The sequence below is a fragment of the Melanerpes formicivorus genome, unplaced genomic scaffold (assembly GCF_026170545.1).
Source record: "Melanerpes formicivorus ecotype bairdi unplaced genomic scaffold, bMelFor1.0.p_v2 SCAF_113, whole genome shotgun sequence".
Taxonomy (NCBI): Eukaryota; Metazoa; Chordata; class Aves; order Piciformes; family Picidae; genus Melanerpes; species Melanerpes formicivorus.
In genome coordinates, this window is record NW_027142465.1 from 656,237 (window position 1) to 670,920 (window position 14,684).

A 14,684-nucleotide genomic window follows, 5' to 3' on the forward strand; every position below is an offset into this window, starting at 1 on the left:
GCCACACTCTTCCTGCTGCAAGCATTTTCCAGACCCCAAACAGCTTTTCCCAACCTCCTCTCCCTCCTCCAGGTCTCTTAGGTTCAGCTGTAGCTCTGACCTCAATAGCTCTGACCTTCCTCCTCCTGCTCATCCTTTCAAGGAGGACAGGGGAGGTCAGGGAGCAGGCAGAGGTGGATGCTCCACCCTTAACCCCCCAGGGGCTCTTGGCAGCAGCCTCACAGGGTGCTTGGTGCTTATCTCCTCCAAGGCTTTACTCTCACCCCTGGTTAAGTGCTGGCAGTTCTCAGAGCTGTAAAACAGAAAGTGAGGGTTTACAGAATGAGATCCAAGCCCAGCAGCAGCTGTGCCATGGAGCCCTCAGCTCAGCTGTGCCAGGGAGCCCCCAGCCCAGCTGTGCCATGGAGCCCCCAGCCCTGCTGTGCCATGGAGCCCCCAGCCCAGTGTGCCAGGGAGCCCTCAGCTCAGCTGTGCCATGGAGCCCCCAGCCCAGTGTGCCAGGGAGCCCCCAGCCCAGTGTGCCAGGGAGCCCTCAGCTCAGCTGTGCCAGGGAGCCCCCAGCCCAGTGTGCCAGGGAGCCCCCAGCCCAGTGTGCCAGGGAGCCCTCAGCTCAGCTGTGCCAGGGAGCCCTCAGCCCAGCAGCAGTTAGCTGATGTCTGTGCTCCTCCTGTGAGGAGCTGACACACTGGAGAAGGTCACTGGGGACTTGGAAGGAGGCAGAAGTAAGGAGACACTCAAACATTATCAATACAACAGCTTCTGATCATTCCTAACCTCCTCCCTATAGCCTGCTCTCCATGGGGCAGCAATGTGCCCTGGGGGCCAAGAAGGCCAAGGGCGTCCTGGGCTGCACTCAGAGGAGTGTGGCCAGCAGAGCCAGGGAGGTTCTCCTCCCCCTCTGCTCTGCCCTGCTGAGACCTCCCCTGGAATATTGCATCCAGCTCTGGGCTCCCCAGCTCAGGAGGGACAGGGATCTGCTGGAGAGAGCCCAAGGGAGGCTCCAAGAATGCTGCAGGGACTGCAGCACTGCCTGGGGAGGAGAGGCTGAGAGCCCTGGGGCTGTTCAGTCTGGAGAGGAGAAGGCTGAGAGGGATCTGATCAATGGCTATCAATAGCTGAGGGCTGGGGGGCAGGAGGGAGGGGACAGGGCCAGGCTCTGATCACTGTGCCCTGGGATAGGCCAAGGGGCAGTGGATGGAAGCAACAAAGTTGGTGAGGGGTTTGGAACACAAGCCCTATGAGGAGAGGCTGAGGGAGCTGGGGCTGCTTAGCCTGGAGAAGAGGAGACTCAGGGGAGACCTTATCACTCTCTACAACTACCTGAAGGGAGGTTGTAGACAGGCAGAGGTTGGTCTCTTCTCCCAGGCACCCAGTACCAGAACAAGAGGACACAGTCTCAGGCTGCGCCAGGGGAGGTTCAGGTTGGATGTTAGGAAGAAGTTCTACACAGAGAGAGAGATTGGCCATTGGAATGGGCTGCCCGGGGAGGTGGTGGAGTCGCCGTCATTGAAGGTGTTCAGAAGGAGACTTGCTGGGGTGCTTGGTGCCATGGGTTAGCTGTTTGGGTGGGTTGGATTGGTTGATGGGTTGGACACAATGATCTTGAAGGTCTCTTCCAACCTGGTTTGGTTTATTCTAATAAAGGTTTATTTTTATTCTAATGGAAACTGCAGCACAGGAGGTTGCAGCTCAGCATGAGGAGGAACTTCTGCACTGTGAGGCTCCCAGAGGCCTGGAGCAGGCTGCCCAGAGAGGTTGTGGAGTCTCCTGCTCTGGAGCCTTCCCAGCCCTGTCTGGATGTGTTCCTGTGGGACCTGTGCTGGATTCTCTGCTCCTGCTCTGGCAGGGGGCTGGACTGGAGGATCTCCAGAGGTCCCTTCCAACCCCTCACATCCTGTGAGCCTGTGAGCTGTGATTCTCTAAGCCAGTGCATCTTCAACCTTTCCATCCCCTTCTCAGTGGTGCTCAGGGACAGGCCAAGGGGCCAGGGGCACAAACTGGAACCCAAGAGGTTCCACCTGAACAGGAAGAGAAACTTCTTTGGTGTGAGGCTGCTGGAGGCCTGGAGCAGGCTGCCCAGAGAGGTTGTGGAGTCTCCTCTGGAGAGCTTCCAACCCCCCCTGGGCATTGTGCTGCTGGGCAGGCTGCTGTGGGTGCCCTGCTGGAGCAGGGAGGTTGGACTGGAGGAGCTCTAGAGACTCCTTCTGACCCAAACCATGCTAGGATTTGGGGATTCTGTGACCTCAACTGGGAGCTATTTGTGGCAGACACCTTTAAAAGCCATTCCTGTGTTTCATGAAGTTCCAGGTATACAGAAGGAGGCTCACAGCTCGCAAAAAAAAGTAATGCAAGCTCCTGTCCAGCACTGCAAAGGCTCCAGAGCACAGCTGAACATGGGATCCCTGCTCTGGGGACACCTCACCTGCAGAGCTGGGCCCAGCTCTGGAGCCCTCGATACAGGAAGGGCCTGGACCTGAGGGAGTGGGTCCAGAGGACACCATGGAGGTGATCAGGGGGCAGGAGCTGCTCTGCTACAAGGACAGGCTGAGGGAGCTGGGGCTGTTCAGCCTGGAGAAGAGAAGGCTCCAGGGAGACCTCAGAGCAGCCTTCCAGTATCTGAAGGGGGCTCCAAGAAGGCTGGGGAGGGACTGCTCAGGCTCTCAGGGAGTGATAGGACTAGGGGGAATGGAATGAAGCTGGAGGTGGGGAGATTGAGGCTGGAGGGGAGGAGGAAGTTCTTCCCCATGAGAGTGGTGAAGCCCTGGACTGGGTTGTGCAGGGAGGTGGTTGAGGCCCCAGCCCTGGAGGTGTTTAAGGCCAGGCTGGCTGAGGCTGTGGCCAGGCTGATCTAGTGTGGGGTGTCCCTGCCCATGGCAGGGGGGTTGGGACTGGCTGATCCTTGTGGTCCCTTCCCACCCTGACTGATACTAGGGTACTGTGATACTATGACTGCTCCCAAAGGCCTGCAGTGATAGGACAAGGGACAATGGCTTGAAATCAGAGCAGAGCAGATGGAGATTGGATGTGAGGAACAAGTTCTACACCATGAGGGTGGTGGAACACCTCAACAGGTTGCTCAGGGAGGTGGTTGAATCCCCATCCCTGGAGACATTCAAGGGGAGGCTCAACAGGGCCCTGAGCAACCTGCTCTGGTGGAGGATGTCCCTGCTGAGAGCAGAGGGGGTTGGATGGATGAGCTTTGGAGGTCCCTTCCAACCCAGACCACTCTATGACCCTGCTTGGCCTGCCTTGGCCAGTGTTGCCTTGCCAATGCCTTTATGGAGTGGATTATTCCACACATTTGGTGAAGAAGAAGAAAAGCCTTCAGAGGATGCAGAGTCCTCCTCCCAGCTTGAGTGTGAGTGCTCAGCAGCAGTTTCACGTTGAAGAGGGGAGGGGAAAGAAAACAAAGCAGAAAGAAGACAAATCATGTTGTCTCAGTGAGGTTTCCCACTTCCTTATTGAGAAGAGCTTTATGAGCAACACATTAACCCAGGTTGAGCCTCCCCCCTGCAGCTGCCACAGGACAACACAGGGCAGCCCTTCAGCAGCGCTGCTCTGCTGACCACCACGGCAGGGCCAGCAGCTGGGCTGGGCCAGAAAGGTAGGCCTGGCTGGAGCAGGAGATGGCAGGGGAGAAGAAGAACACCCAGCTTTCTGGGGAGATTTCAGCCCTGACAAGAAGTTGAGAGAAGTGCCAAGTCAGCAGGAGAGAGAACCTGCCCAGGGTAGGGGCGAGGAAAGGAGCACGCAGGGACCTCCGACCCTGCCCCAGCTCACCCATTCCAGCCAAGGAAACAAAACCCACCTGGCAGACTCCTGGATCACACTGAACCTCTGGTGCCCAAGGAGCACATCTGTGCCCAGAAGCCCTCTCAGACCCTTTCCCTGTGTGGATGCTCGGGATGAGCTTCCCTGCCCGCCCCTGGCGCAGGCGGAACTGAAACTCAGAGGGTTCTGGTTTCGGCCCTGGCAGCTTGAGGCTCACTGCTGTGGCAGGGGCCTGGGGGGGGGTTATTTAAACTGGCTCAGGGCTGTCAGCAAAGAGGAGTTTCAGTTTCTGTCAAAGGGACTGAGAGAAAGGAAGAAAGAAGAAAAAGAGCTGTGCAAGTCCCCAGAGCTCCTCACAGAATCACCAAGGCTGGAAGAGACCTCAGAGAGCATCGAGTCCAACCTGGCCCCACAGACCTCATGGCTAAAGCATGGCACCAAGAGCCACAGCCAATCCCCTCTTGAACACCTCCAGCCTGGAGAAGAGGAGGCTCAGGGGAGACCTTCTTGCTCTACAACTACCTGAAGGGAGGTTGGAGCCAGGTGGGGGTTGGTCTCTTCTGCCAGGCAAGCAGCAGCAGAACAAGAGGACACAGTCTCAAGCTGTGCCAGGGGAGGTTTAGGCTGGAGGTGAGGAAGAAATTCTTCCCAGCAAGAGAGATTGGCCACTGGGATGTGCTGCCCAGGGAGGTGGTGGAGTCCCCATCCCTAGAGGTGGTGGAGTCCCCATCCCTAGAGGTGTTTAGGAAGAGCCTGGATGAGGCCCTTGGTGCCATGGTTGAGTTGATCAGATGGTGCTGGGGGAGAGGTTGGACTTGGTGATCTCAAAGGTCTTTTCCAACCTGGTTCATTCTATTCTACAGCCAGGGAAGTTGGAAGAGATGTGGCCAGTCCCTAGCACAGCTCCTCCCTCACACAAAGTTTTCCTGCCTGTGGTTCTTCCCTCAGGGAATGGTAGAGATGGGCTGGATCTGAGGCTCTGTGACCCTTACATGTGCTGCCAACTGCAGGAGCACACAGGACATGAACCCACCCCTGAAGCTCTGTTCTCTCCACACACCCCACTCAGAGCTCCTGCAGGAGGGACTGAAACCCACCTCTGATTACTGGCTGACTCCTGGCAAGGTCTGACCTGAGCACAGCAAGCCCACAGGCAGCATTTTCCCTTTCCACTTTCATCCTTTCCCAAAGCATTGGAGCAAGCTGCAGAGCAGCCTTTGACCCTAACACATCTGACATCTGAGAGAGCTGATAGCCATTCTGTGATGCTGTGATGGTGAAGGGAGCAGGGAAGTCCTTGTGCCCTGTGCTCAGCACTGCTGAGGCCACACCTTGAGTCCTGTGTCCAGTTCTGGGCTCCTCAGGTTAGGAAAGAGGTTGAGCTGCTGGAAGGAATCACAGAATCCCCAAGCTTGGAAGAGACCTCAAAGATCATTGAGTCCAACCTGTCACCACAGACCTCATGACTAAACCATGGCTCCAAGTGCCACATCAAATCCCCTCTTGAACACCTCCAGGGATGGGGACTCCACCACCTCCCTGGGCAGCACATCCCAGTGGCCAATCTCTCTTGCTGGGAAGAACTTTCTCCTCACCTCCAGCCTAAACCTCCCCTGGCACAGCTTGAGACTGTGTCCTCTTGTTCTGGGGCTGCTTGCCTGGCAGAAGAGCCCAACCCCCACATGGCTCCAACCTCCCTGCAGGGAGTTGCAGAGATCAAGAAGGTCTCCCCTGAGCCTCCTCTTCTCCAGGCTGAGCAACCCCAGCTCCCTCAGCCTCTCTTCCCAGGGCTGTGCTCCAGACCCCTCCCCAGCTTTCTTGCCCTTCTCTGGACACCTTCAAGTCTCTCAGTGTCCTTCTTAAACTGGGGAGCCCAGCACTGGACACAGGACTCAATGTGTCACCTCCAATCCCTCTGCAGGCTGTTGGAAGTTAATAGGTTTAAGGGGGGGTGGGGAGGTAAACCCCCAAACCACCTTCCCTTGTCTATCCAAGAGTTCCAAAGCAAAAATAAATGGAATGCCTGGCTGATTAAAGTGCTGGGGAGTCAGACCACCAGTTGCTATTCCAGGATGCTCAGAGCCTTCACCTCCTCCTCCCTAACCACCTGCCTGGGCAAGGGGCTCCTGAGCACCTCCACCTCTCGCAGCTCACCTGGAGATCAGCAGGCAGAGTTCAGCACCACACAACTGCCTGCTTGCAGGGTTTCACTCCCAGCCTCCAGGTCCAGGGCTAGGTTGTGCTCCTGAACGACAGCAGGCCTGCAAACACCTGCTTTAAAGTGGTTTGATAGTAAACACAGCGAAATCCCTCTTCAGCCACCCGCCCTGCTTACTGTAAACAGCAGCATAATGAGCTGCAACCTCCTGCTGGCTGCCAGGCAGTGGAGTATTGCACTGGTTTGGTTGTAAAGCTGGGGGGAACTATGTGCCTGGCTTTACCCATCAGCAGGGTTTCTAAAAGCATCCAAACACACCGAGCTCCATTTCCTCAGGTACAAGCTGGAGCAGAACTCAACCCTCCACGCTTCCCTTTGTGCTGCTGAATAAAAGCTGTGACCAAACTGGCAGCTCAGAGGTTAGAAACATCCCCACAGCCCCATTACCAATGGCAAATTTCTCTTGCTGGAAGAACTTCTTCCTAACATCCAGCCTAAACCTCCCCTGGCACAGCTTGAGACTGTGTCCTCTTGTTCTGCTGCTGCTTGCCTGGCAGAAGAGACCAACCCCCACCTGGCTCCAACCTCCCTGCAGGGAGTTGTACACAGCAAGAAGGTCTCCCCTGAGCCTCCTCTTCTGCAGGCTAAGCAACCCCAGCTCCCTCAGCCTCTCCTCCCAGGGCTGTGCTCCAGACCCCTCCCCAGCTTTCTTGCCCTTCTCTGGACACCTTCAAGTCTCTCAATGTCCTTCTTAAACTGAGGAGCCCAGAACTGGACACAGGACTCCAGGTGTGGCCTCAGCAGTGCTGAGCACAGGGCACAAGGACTTCCCTGCTCCTGCTGGCCACACTCTTCCTGCTGCAGGCCAGGATGCCCTTGGCCTTCTTGGCCCCCTGGGCACACTGCTGGCTCCTGTTCAGCTGCTGTCCACCAGCACCCCCAGGTCCCTCTCTGTTTGGCTGCTCTCAGCCACTCTGCCCCCAGCCTGCAGCACTGCCTGGGGTTGGTGTGGCCAATGTCTAGAACCTGGCAGGTCTTTCAAAAACTGGTTAATTCTATTCTATTCTGTTCTATTCTATTCTATTCTGTTCTAGTCTAGTCTAGTCTAGTCTAGTCTATCCTATTCTATTCTATCCCATTCCATTCTATCCCATTCCATTCCCTCCAAGATGTGGCTCATTCCTCCCTGCTGCTTTGTAAACCATAACAGGCTGGAGGTGAGGAGAAAGTTCTTCCCAGCAAGAGAGATTGGCCACTGGGATGTGCTGCCCAGGGAGGTGGTGGAGTCCCCATCCCTGGAGGTGTTCAAGAGGGGACTGGATGTGGCACTTGGAGCCATGGTTTAGGTGTCAGGAGGTGTTGGGTGACAGCTTGGACTGGATGATCTCTGAGCTCTTTTCCAACCTTATTGATTCTATGAACAGAAAGCATCAGAACAAACTCCAACCCCCCCAAGGCTTTTTGACCCAGCCTGGCTCAGCTGCTCAGGACCCTGCTCAAGGACACTCTGAGGTTTAAGACCTATATGTGGAGCAAAGCCATCCCCTAAATGATTAGAAACAAAGCAATGGACAACTTCCAACACCAACCACAATCAAAGTGGTGCTGCCCAAGCAGGCAGCACTGAGTTCCCACCGGTTGCTCCTGCAAGCTGCTTTGCAGCTCGACATTTTCAACCCCATTTAGACATCCCACAAAAGGGGACGAGGGAGCAGCAAGGCTGAGCTGCCAGACAAACCCACAAGGCTACTGAAACTGAGGATGGACAGGACCCTAGAATTGGTTTTGGTTGGAAAAGACCTCAAAGATCATCCAGTCCAAGCATCAACCCAGCACCATCCTGGCCATTAAACCATGGCCCCAAGTGCCACAGCCACAGGTTCCCAGGGATGGGGACTCCATCACCTCCCTGGGCAGCCTCTTCCAGTCCCTGACCACTCCTGCAGGGATGAAATTGTTCCTAATCTCCAAGCTAAACCTCCTCAGGCATCCTTTCAGGCTATTTCCTCTCCTTCTATCACCTGATACTAGGGAGAAGAGACCAACTCCCACCTCACTCCAGCCTCCTTCCAGGCAGATGTAGAGAGCACTGAGGTCCCCCCTCAGCCTCCTCTTCTCCAGATGAAACAAGCCCAAGTTTCCTCAGCTGCTCCTCATGGAACTGTTTATGTTGGAAAAGGCCTTTAAGACCCTCCAGACTAACCATCAAGTGTAAGACAGAAGCACTTCTATGTAAACTTACTTCATGCTGGGGTCCCACAAACTGAATGATGACTTTATCAAGCAGGAACTGACCAGAGCACCGTTTGATTGTCCAGCCTGCATCAGCTCCTATGAGACAAACTCCCCCCACTCACTGCAAAACTGCCTCTTAGACACCACAAGGTCAATATTCCTCAGGACCCTGATGTCACTGAACTATGACCAGCAAAACTCAGTTCCCTGCAGACTACAGTCCCACATGTGCAGCCCTCACAGAGCTCCTCCTGCTTCCCCCATGAATCCTCTTGACCTCCCTTCCCAAGCATCTCCAGACTCTTTCCTAACTTAAGACTCTTTTACTTCAAGCCAGCTGCTCTGCTTGGAACTTAGAGATCTTTCTGACTTCCAGGCCTCTGTCTGGGTTGGACAAGAGGAACAATTTCCTCTCCAAAAGGGTAGTCAAGGCCTGGCCCAGGCTGCCCTATGCAGTGGTGGAGTCCTCACCTCTGGAGGGGTCTCCAAGCAGTGTAGATGTGGTGCTGAAGGACGTGCTTCAGTGGTGTCCCCCCCCAGTGCTGGGTTAAGGCTTGGACTTGATGATCTTTGAAAGTCTTTTTGAGCCTAAATGATTCTCTGATTTGACTGACACCTGCCAGCAAGCTCCAGAGGTGACAGAAGGAGAGTTGAGAAGACAGGATGGTCACATCCTCTTAGAAGGAAGAGTAAGAACCAGGCAGCACCTTGGAACTGGCATGAGACCGAGGGCAGAGAGTGGCAAAGCTAACAGTGGCAAAGCTCCTTAACTCCAGAGCTGCTGGATCAGGCCCTGCAAACCCTTCAGGACCTGGGGGTGTTGGGATGTTTGTTTGCTACACTCCTCCTTCACAGCACGCTACGCACGGCTCCGCTCTCACAGCAGTTAAAATTTAATAGTTAATAGCAAATGACTCATTCTGAAGGAATCTGGTGGCCATGCCAGTAACAGATTTCAGCTCAGTTCGGACGCAGCAAGGCAGCACGCTGCAGCCAGGTCTTTCATAGCCCCGACTCGATTACTCTTATCGGCAGGGTGGGAGCGAAGCCGGTGCGAGTTATTACTCACCCCGCAGCTCGGCAAGCCAGCTGAGAAAGAAACACAGCCCTTGTTTACGGACGCGGGTTTCAGATCGCTGCTACCGACATGTGCAAAGCACCCAACACACGTTTCCAATGCAGCCGCTTGAAGGAGACAGGAAGTATCTGAGCGCAACCACAGCGGCAGCTTATTCATCAGCGAAGCAGCGCTTGGGACCTCATAACCTTCTGCCAGACAAGCGGCGTCCGAGCGCCGGGCTGGGGGCGAGGGGACAGCGAGGGGAGCGGGAGCGGCTCGGGGAGCTGCAGGACCGCTCGTCGTGCGCTGAGCGGAGCCCAGCCCGGCGCCCGGCTCCGCTCGCCACGGCCGGGGCTGGCTGCGGGACAGACACCGGGCGCGGGGACGGCAAAGCGGCTCCAGTGCCCCTGTCGGGTGGGAGCGGCGCGGCTGGCGGGGCAGCGGGCGGCTCAGGGCCGAGAAGGGTAGCTCCCCCTCGGAGACAGAACATCCAGGCTTTGCACGCACCGAGAGCGGCTCGGCGCGCCGCCGGGATGCCGGCAGCGGACAGGGCAACCTGCGGCGGCGGGCCCCCGGAGGAGCCCGTTAGTCACTAGGTACCACTCGGAGCACCCAAGCACTCCCAACGGGGCATCGGCGGGAAACGGACTCTCCTCTCGCCCGGTCCGGGCCATCCTCCCGCTAGAGGCAGGCGGCGAGCACGGAGCTCCCTCACACCCTCCTCCCGGAGCCGACCGCGGAAGCACCAGCGGCGGCGATGCCGGCCTCCGTCAGGCCTTATCAGACAGAAGTACCCCGCGATCGCCGTCCCGCCCGGATCCCCCCACCGGCCTCGGCCCCTCTCCGCGCCCCCTGACCGGCCGCACCTACCGCTGGAGCCCAGCGCGCCACGGCCCGGCGCTACCCCTCAGGCCTCCCCAGCGGCGCCCCGCTCACTGACAGGCGGCGGCCACGGCCGGACCCGCCCCCCTGAACCCTCGTAGCCAATCGCCGCCGCGCCACGCCGCGTGACAGCGCCCCGGTCCAGCCCCCGCCGCCCGCGCGCGCTCTACCACCGCCCGGCCCCGCGCCGCCCCGCCGGCTCCCCGGAGGCGGGACGGGCTTCCCAGAAGTGGGCGGGGCTTCCTGCTAAACAGGCCACACCCCACGGCAGCTCCTCCTCCGCTCTACGCATGCGCCGCGGTGGTGGTGGCGGCGGCGGTGTGGTGGGGCCGAGCCGAGGCGTGTGGTGTGCGCGTGCAGGAGGGGTGGGCGCTGCGGGCGCGTGCACTCCGTGGCTTTTAAATGGGCGCGCGGCCGTTCGCGCTGGTTTCTCACGCGCGTCTCGCTCCCCTTCTAGCCCGGTGCGAGGCCTCGCGCCCGCCCTCGGCTCCGCTCCCCCTTGCCCTGCCGCTGCCCTCCGCTCCGCTCCCCCTTGCCCGGCCGCTGCCCTCGGCTCAGCTCAGCTCCGCTCCGCTCCCTCTTGCCCGGCCGCTGCCCTCGGCTCCGCTCCCCCTTGCCCGGCCGCTGCCCTCGGCTCAGCTCAGCTCCGCTCCGCTCCCTCTTGCCCGGCCGCTGCCCTCGGCTCAGCTCAGCTCCGCTCCGCTCCCTCTTGCCCGGCCGCTGCCCTCGGCTCCGCTCCGCTCCGCTCCCCCTTGCCCGGCCGCTGCCCTCCGCTGCCCTCTGCTCCCCCTTGCCCAGCCGCTGCCCTCGGCTCAGCTCAGCTCCGCTCCGCTCCCTCTTGCCCGGCCGCTGCCCTCCGCTCCGCTCCCCCTTGCCCGGCCGCTGCCCTCGGCTCGGCTCCGCTCCGCTCCGCTCCCCCTTGCCCGGCCGCTGCCCTCCGCTCCGCTCCCCCTTGCCCGGCCGCTGCCCTCCGCTCCGCTCCCCCTTGCCCGGCCGCTGCCCTCGGCTCCGCTCCCCCTTGCCCGGCCGCTGCCCTCAGCTCAGCTTCGCTCCGCTCCCCCTTGCCCAGCCGCTGCCCTCCGCTCCGCTCCCCCTTGTCCGGCCGCTGCCCTCCGCTGCCCTCGGCTCCGCTCCCCCTTGCCCGGCCGCTGCCCTCGGCTCAGCTCAGCTCCGCTCCGCTCCCCCTTGCCCGGACGCTGCCCTCAGCTCAGCTCCGCTCCCCCCTTGCCCAGCCGCTGCCCTCGGCTCAGCTCAGCTCCGCTCCGCTCCAGTCCACTCTCCCTTGCCCGGCCGCTGCCCTCGGCTCGGCTCCGGAGGAGGAGCAGGAATGGGGATGGAGTGGCAGGGGGCTGCCGGTCACCTCACCGGGTTGCGAGGGGTGGTGCGGAGCGGCAGCGGCTCTAGAGGGTTTCCCAACAGAACTTTGCCGGTGGGGTTTGCTTTGCAGGTGCCGGAGGGGCCGGGAGAGCAGAGCTGCTGTCAGCTCTGTCTGTAAACGGCCTCTTGAGACTTGCAAATTAAATGGCTTTTGGCTCAACCAGCTGAGAGTTCCTGCTGACTGTTTTTACTCTTGCCCTGTGGCAAGACTGTTTCCTTGTACCATTTAAATGCTGAAAAGCTGCGAGGAGGGATGTCTGACAGCTGAACTGCAACAAGGCTGTGGGAGAATCACAGAATCAGCCTGGTTGGAAAAGACCTCAGCAATCATCAAGTCCAACCTATCACCCAACACCATCTGAGCAACTAAACCATGGCACCAAGTGCCTCATCCGGGCTCTTTCTGAACACCTCCAGGGATGGAGACTCCACCACCTCTCTGGGCCTGGAGAGGAGCCAGGCAGAAAGGGACCTGGGGGTACTAGAGGACAGCAGCTTAACATGAGCCAACAGTGTGCCCAGGGGGCCAAGAAGGCCAATGGCATCCTGGCCTGCAGCAGGAAGAGTGTGGCCAGCAGGAGCAGGGAAGTCCTTGTGCCCTGTGCTCAGCACTGCTGAGGCCACACCTGGAGTCCTGTGTCCAGTTCTGGGCTCCTCAGGTTAGGAAAGAGGTTGAGCTGCTGGAAGGTGTCCAGAGGAGGGCAAGAAAGCTGGGGAGGGGTCTGGAGCACAGCCCTGGGAGGAGAGGCTGAGGGAGCTGGGGTTGCTTAGCCTGGAGAAGAGGAGGCTCAGGGGAGACCTTCTTGCTCTCTGCAACTCCCTGCAGGGAGGTTGGAGCCAGGTGGGGGTTGGTCTCTTCTGCCAGGCAAGCAGCAGCAGAACAAGAGGACACAGTCTCAAGCTGTGCCAGGGGAGGTTCAGGCTGGAGGTGAGGAAGAAGTTCTTCCCAGCAAGAGAGATTGGCCATTGGGATGTGCTGCCCAGGGAGGTGGTGGAGTCCCCATCCCTGGAGGTGTTTAGGAAGAGCCTGGATGAGGCCCTTGGTGCCATGGTTGAGTTGATCAGATGGTGTTGGGTGATAGGTTGGACTTGATGATCTCAAAGGTCTTTTCCAACCTATTCTATTCTATTCTAGTTTACTCCTAATAACTTCTGATGCCAAGTTTACTCCTAATAACTTCTGATGGTCTGGGGCTCAATCCCTGGCCACTGTTGCCTGTTTCCTTTGTCAGTCACCATGCTGTGGGTGATTAACCTTCTGCTGTTCACCCTAAAGCCTTTCCACAACTCTGTCCTTCCAGCACAGCTCCTTCTATGCCTCTAATTACTAATCTTTTCTAATCTGATCTATTATCTCTTCCTTCAGCATTACTCTGGGCCCAATTAGGTCTTACTATGGGGAGCTTTTGGCTCTCCAGCTAGCCCTCCCTGAGCATTTGGAGGGTTGTCCCTCTCCCAGATTCTTTCTCCAGCAGCCCATAGCATCTGTCTTTCTGCTGGTGCAAATCAAGTTCCCCAAGAGGACTGCATTTCATCCCAGGTGGAAATCCTGGGAGCTAAGAACTGGTCAAGCTATTCTGACAGACCCAAAAGGGCCTTCTAATAGCCTCCTCATTTTTTAAGTTCTCACACCTGAGAACATTCCAGCACGTCCCAGTGGCCAATCTCTCTTGCTGGGAAGCATTTCTTCCTAAAATCCAGCCTGAACCTCCCCTGGCACAGCTTGAGACTGTGTCCTGGTGCTGCTTGCCTGGCAGAAGAGACCAACCCCCACCTGGCTACAACCTTTCTTCAGGTAGTTGTACACAGCAAGAAGGTCTCCCCTGAGCCTCCTCTTCTCCAGGCTAAGCAACCCCAGCTCCCTCAGCCTCTCCTCCCAGGGCTGTGCTCCAGACCCCTCCCCAGCTTTCTTGCCCTTCTCTGGACACCTTCCAGCAGCTCAACCTCTTTCCTAACCTGAGGAGCCCAGAACTGGACACAGGACTCCAGGTGTGGCCTCAGCAGTGCTGAGCACAGGGCACAAGGACTTCCCTGCTCCTGCTGGCCACACTCTTCCTGCTGCAGGCCAGGATGCCCTTGGCCTTCTTGGCCCCCTGGGCACACTGCTGGCTCCTGTTCAGCTGCTGTCCACCAGCATCCCCAGGTCCCTTTCTGCCTGGCTGCTCTCAGCCACTCTGCCCCCAGCCAGATGAAGTTATCAGCAGATGGTGAGAAGGAAATAGGCCTGGCAGGATGGGCAGTGGATGGTAATAGAGGGGAGATTGGGTCTATCTCCCCTAAGGGCTGGATTGAGAGAAGGAAGTCAGCCAGCTTGTGTGAAGCATAGCCTTGGGAGGGAGAAAGGGATTGCAACCAGCAGCTGAGGGACTGCTTAAAGAAGGACTTGTAGAAGCTTGTGTGTCTCCCTACACCACTCCTGCTTTACCAGCAAGGAAACCAGAGGGGAGTTACAGGTTGGTACAGAGTGAGTAGGTTGGTACTGAATAGATTTGTCCAAGTCTGCCATCTGGCAGTGCTTAATCCTTACACCTTACTGAGTAAAATTCCCTCTGATCACAAATGGTCTGTGCTGATGGACCCCAAAGGTGCTTTTTGGACTTGTCTGTTAGCAAAGGACAGCAGGAATCAGAGGCTCACAGGATGCAAGTGGTTGGAAGGGACCTCCAGACAGCTTCCAGTTCAAACCCCCTGCCAGAGCAGGAGCAGAGAATCCAGCACAGGTCCCACAGGAACACATCCAGACAGGGCTGGGAAGGCTCCAGAGCAGGAGACTCCACAACCTCTCTGGGCAGCCTGCTCCAGGCCTCTGGGAGCCTCACAGTGCAGAAGTTCCTCCTCCTGCTGAGCTGCAACCTCCTGTGCTGCAGTTTCCATCCATTGCTCCTTGGCCTATCCCAGGGCACAGTGAGCAGAGCCTGGCCCTGGCCCTGTCCCTTCCTTCCTGACCCCCAGCCTTCAGCTATTGATAGCCATTGATCAGATCCCTCTCAGCCTTCTCCTCTGCAGACTGAACAGCCCCAGGGCTCTCAGCCTCTCCTCCCCAGGCAGTGCTGCAGTCCCTTCAGCATCTCTGGAGCCCCTATGACAAGAGGATCTGGAGGTGCTGGAAGGTGTCCAGAGCAGGGCCAGGAGGAGGAGCAGAGGGCTGGAGCTGCTCTGCTGTGAGGACAGACTGAAGGAGTTGGGGCTGTTCAGTGTGGA

The 14,684-nt window shown here is 58.2% G+C and overlaps 1 protein-coding gene across 1 annotated transcript in view; it reads right to left on the reverse strand.

The window, feature by feature from the left end:
• The window catches only part of MAP3K14 (mitogen-activated protein kinase kinase kinase 14), a 57,414-nt gene extending 47,229 nt beyond the window's left edge, over positions 1-10,185 (reverse strand). Inside the window, exon 1 of the mRNA XM_068167174.1 lies at positions 10,095-10,185. The gene's annotated coding sequence lies outside the window, so the exon portion shown is untranslated. The remainder of the gene's footprint in view (positions 1-10,094) is intronic.
• Positions 10,186-14,684: the final 4,499 nt, after the last annotated feature.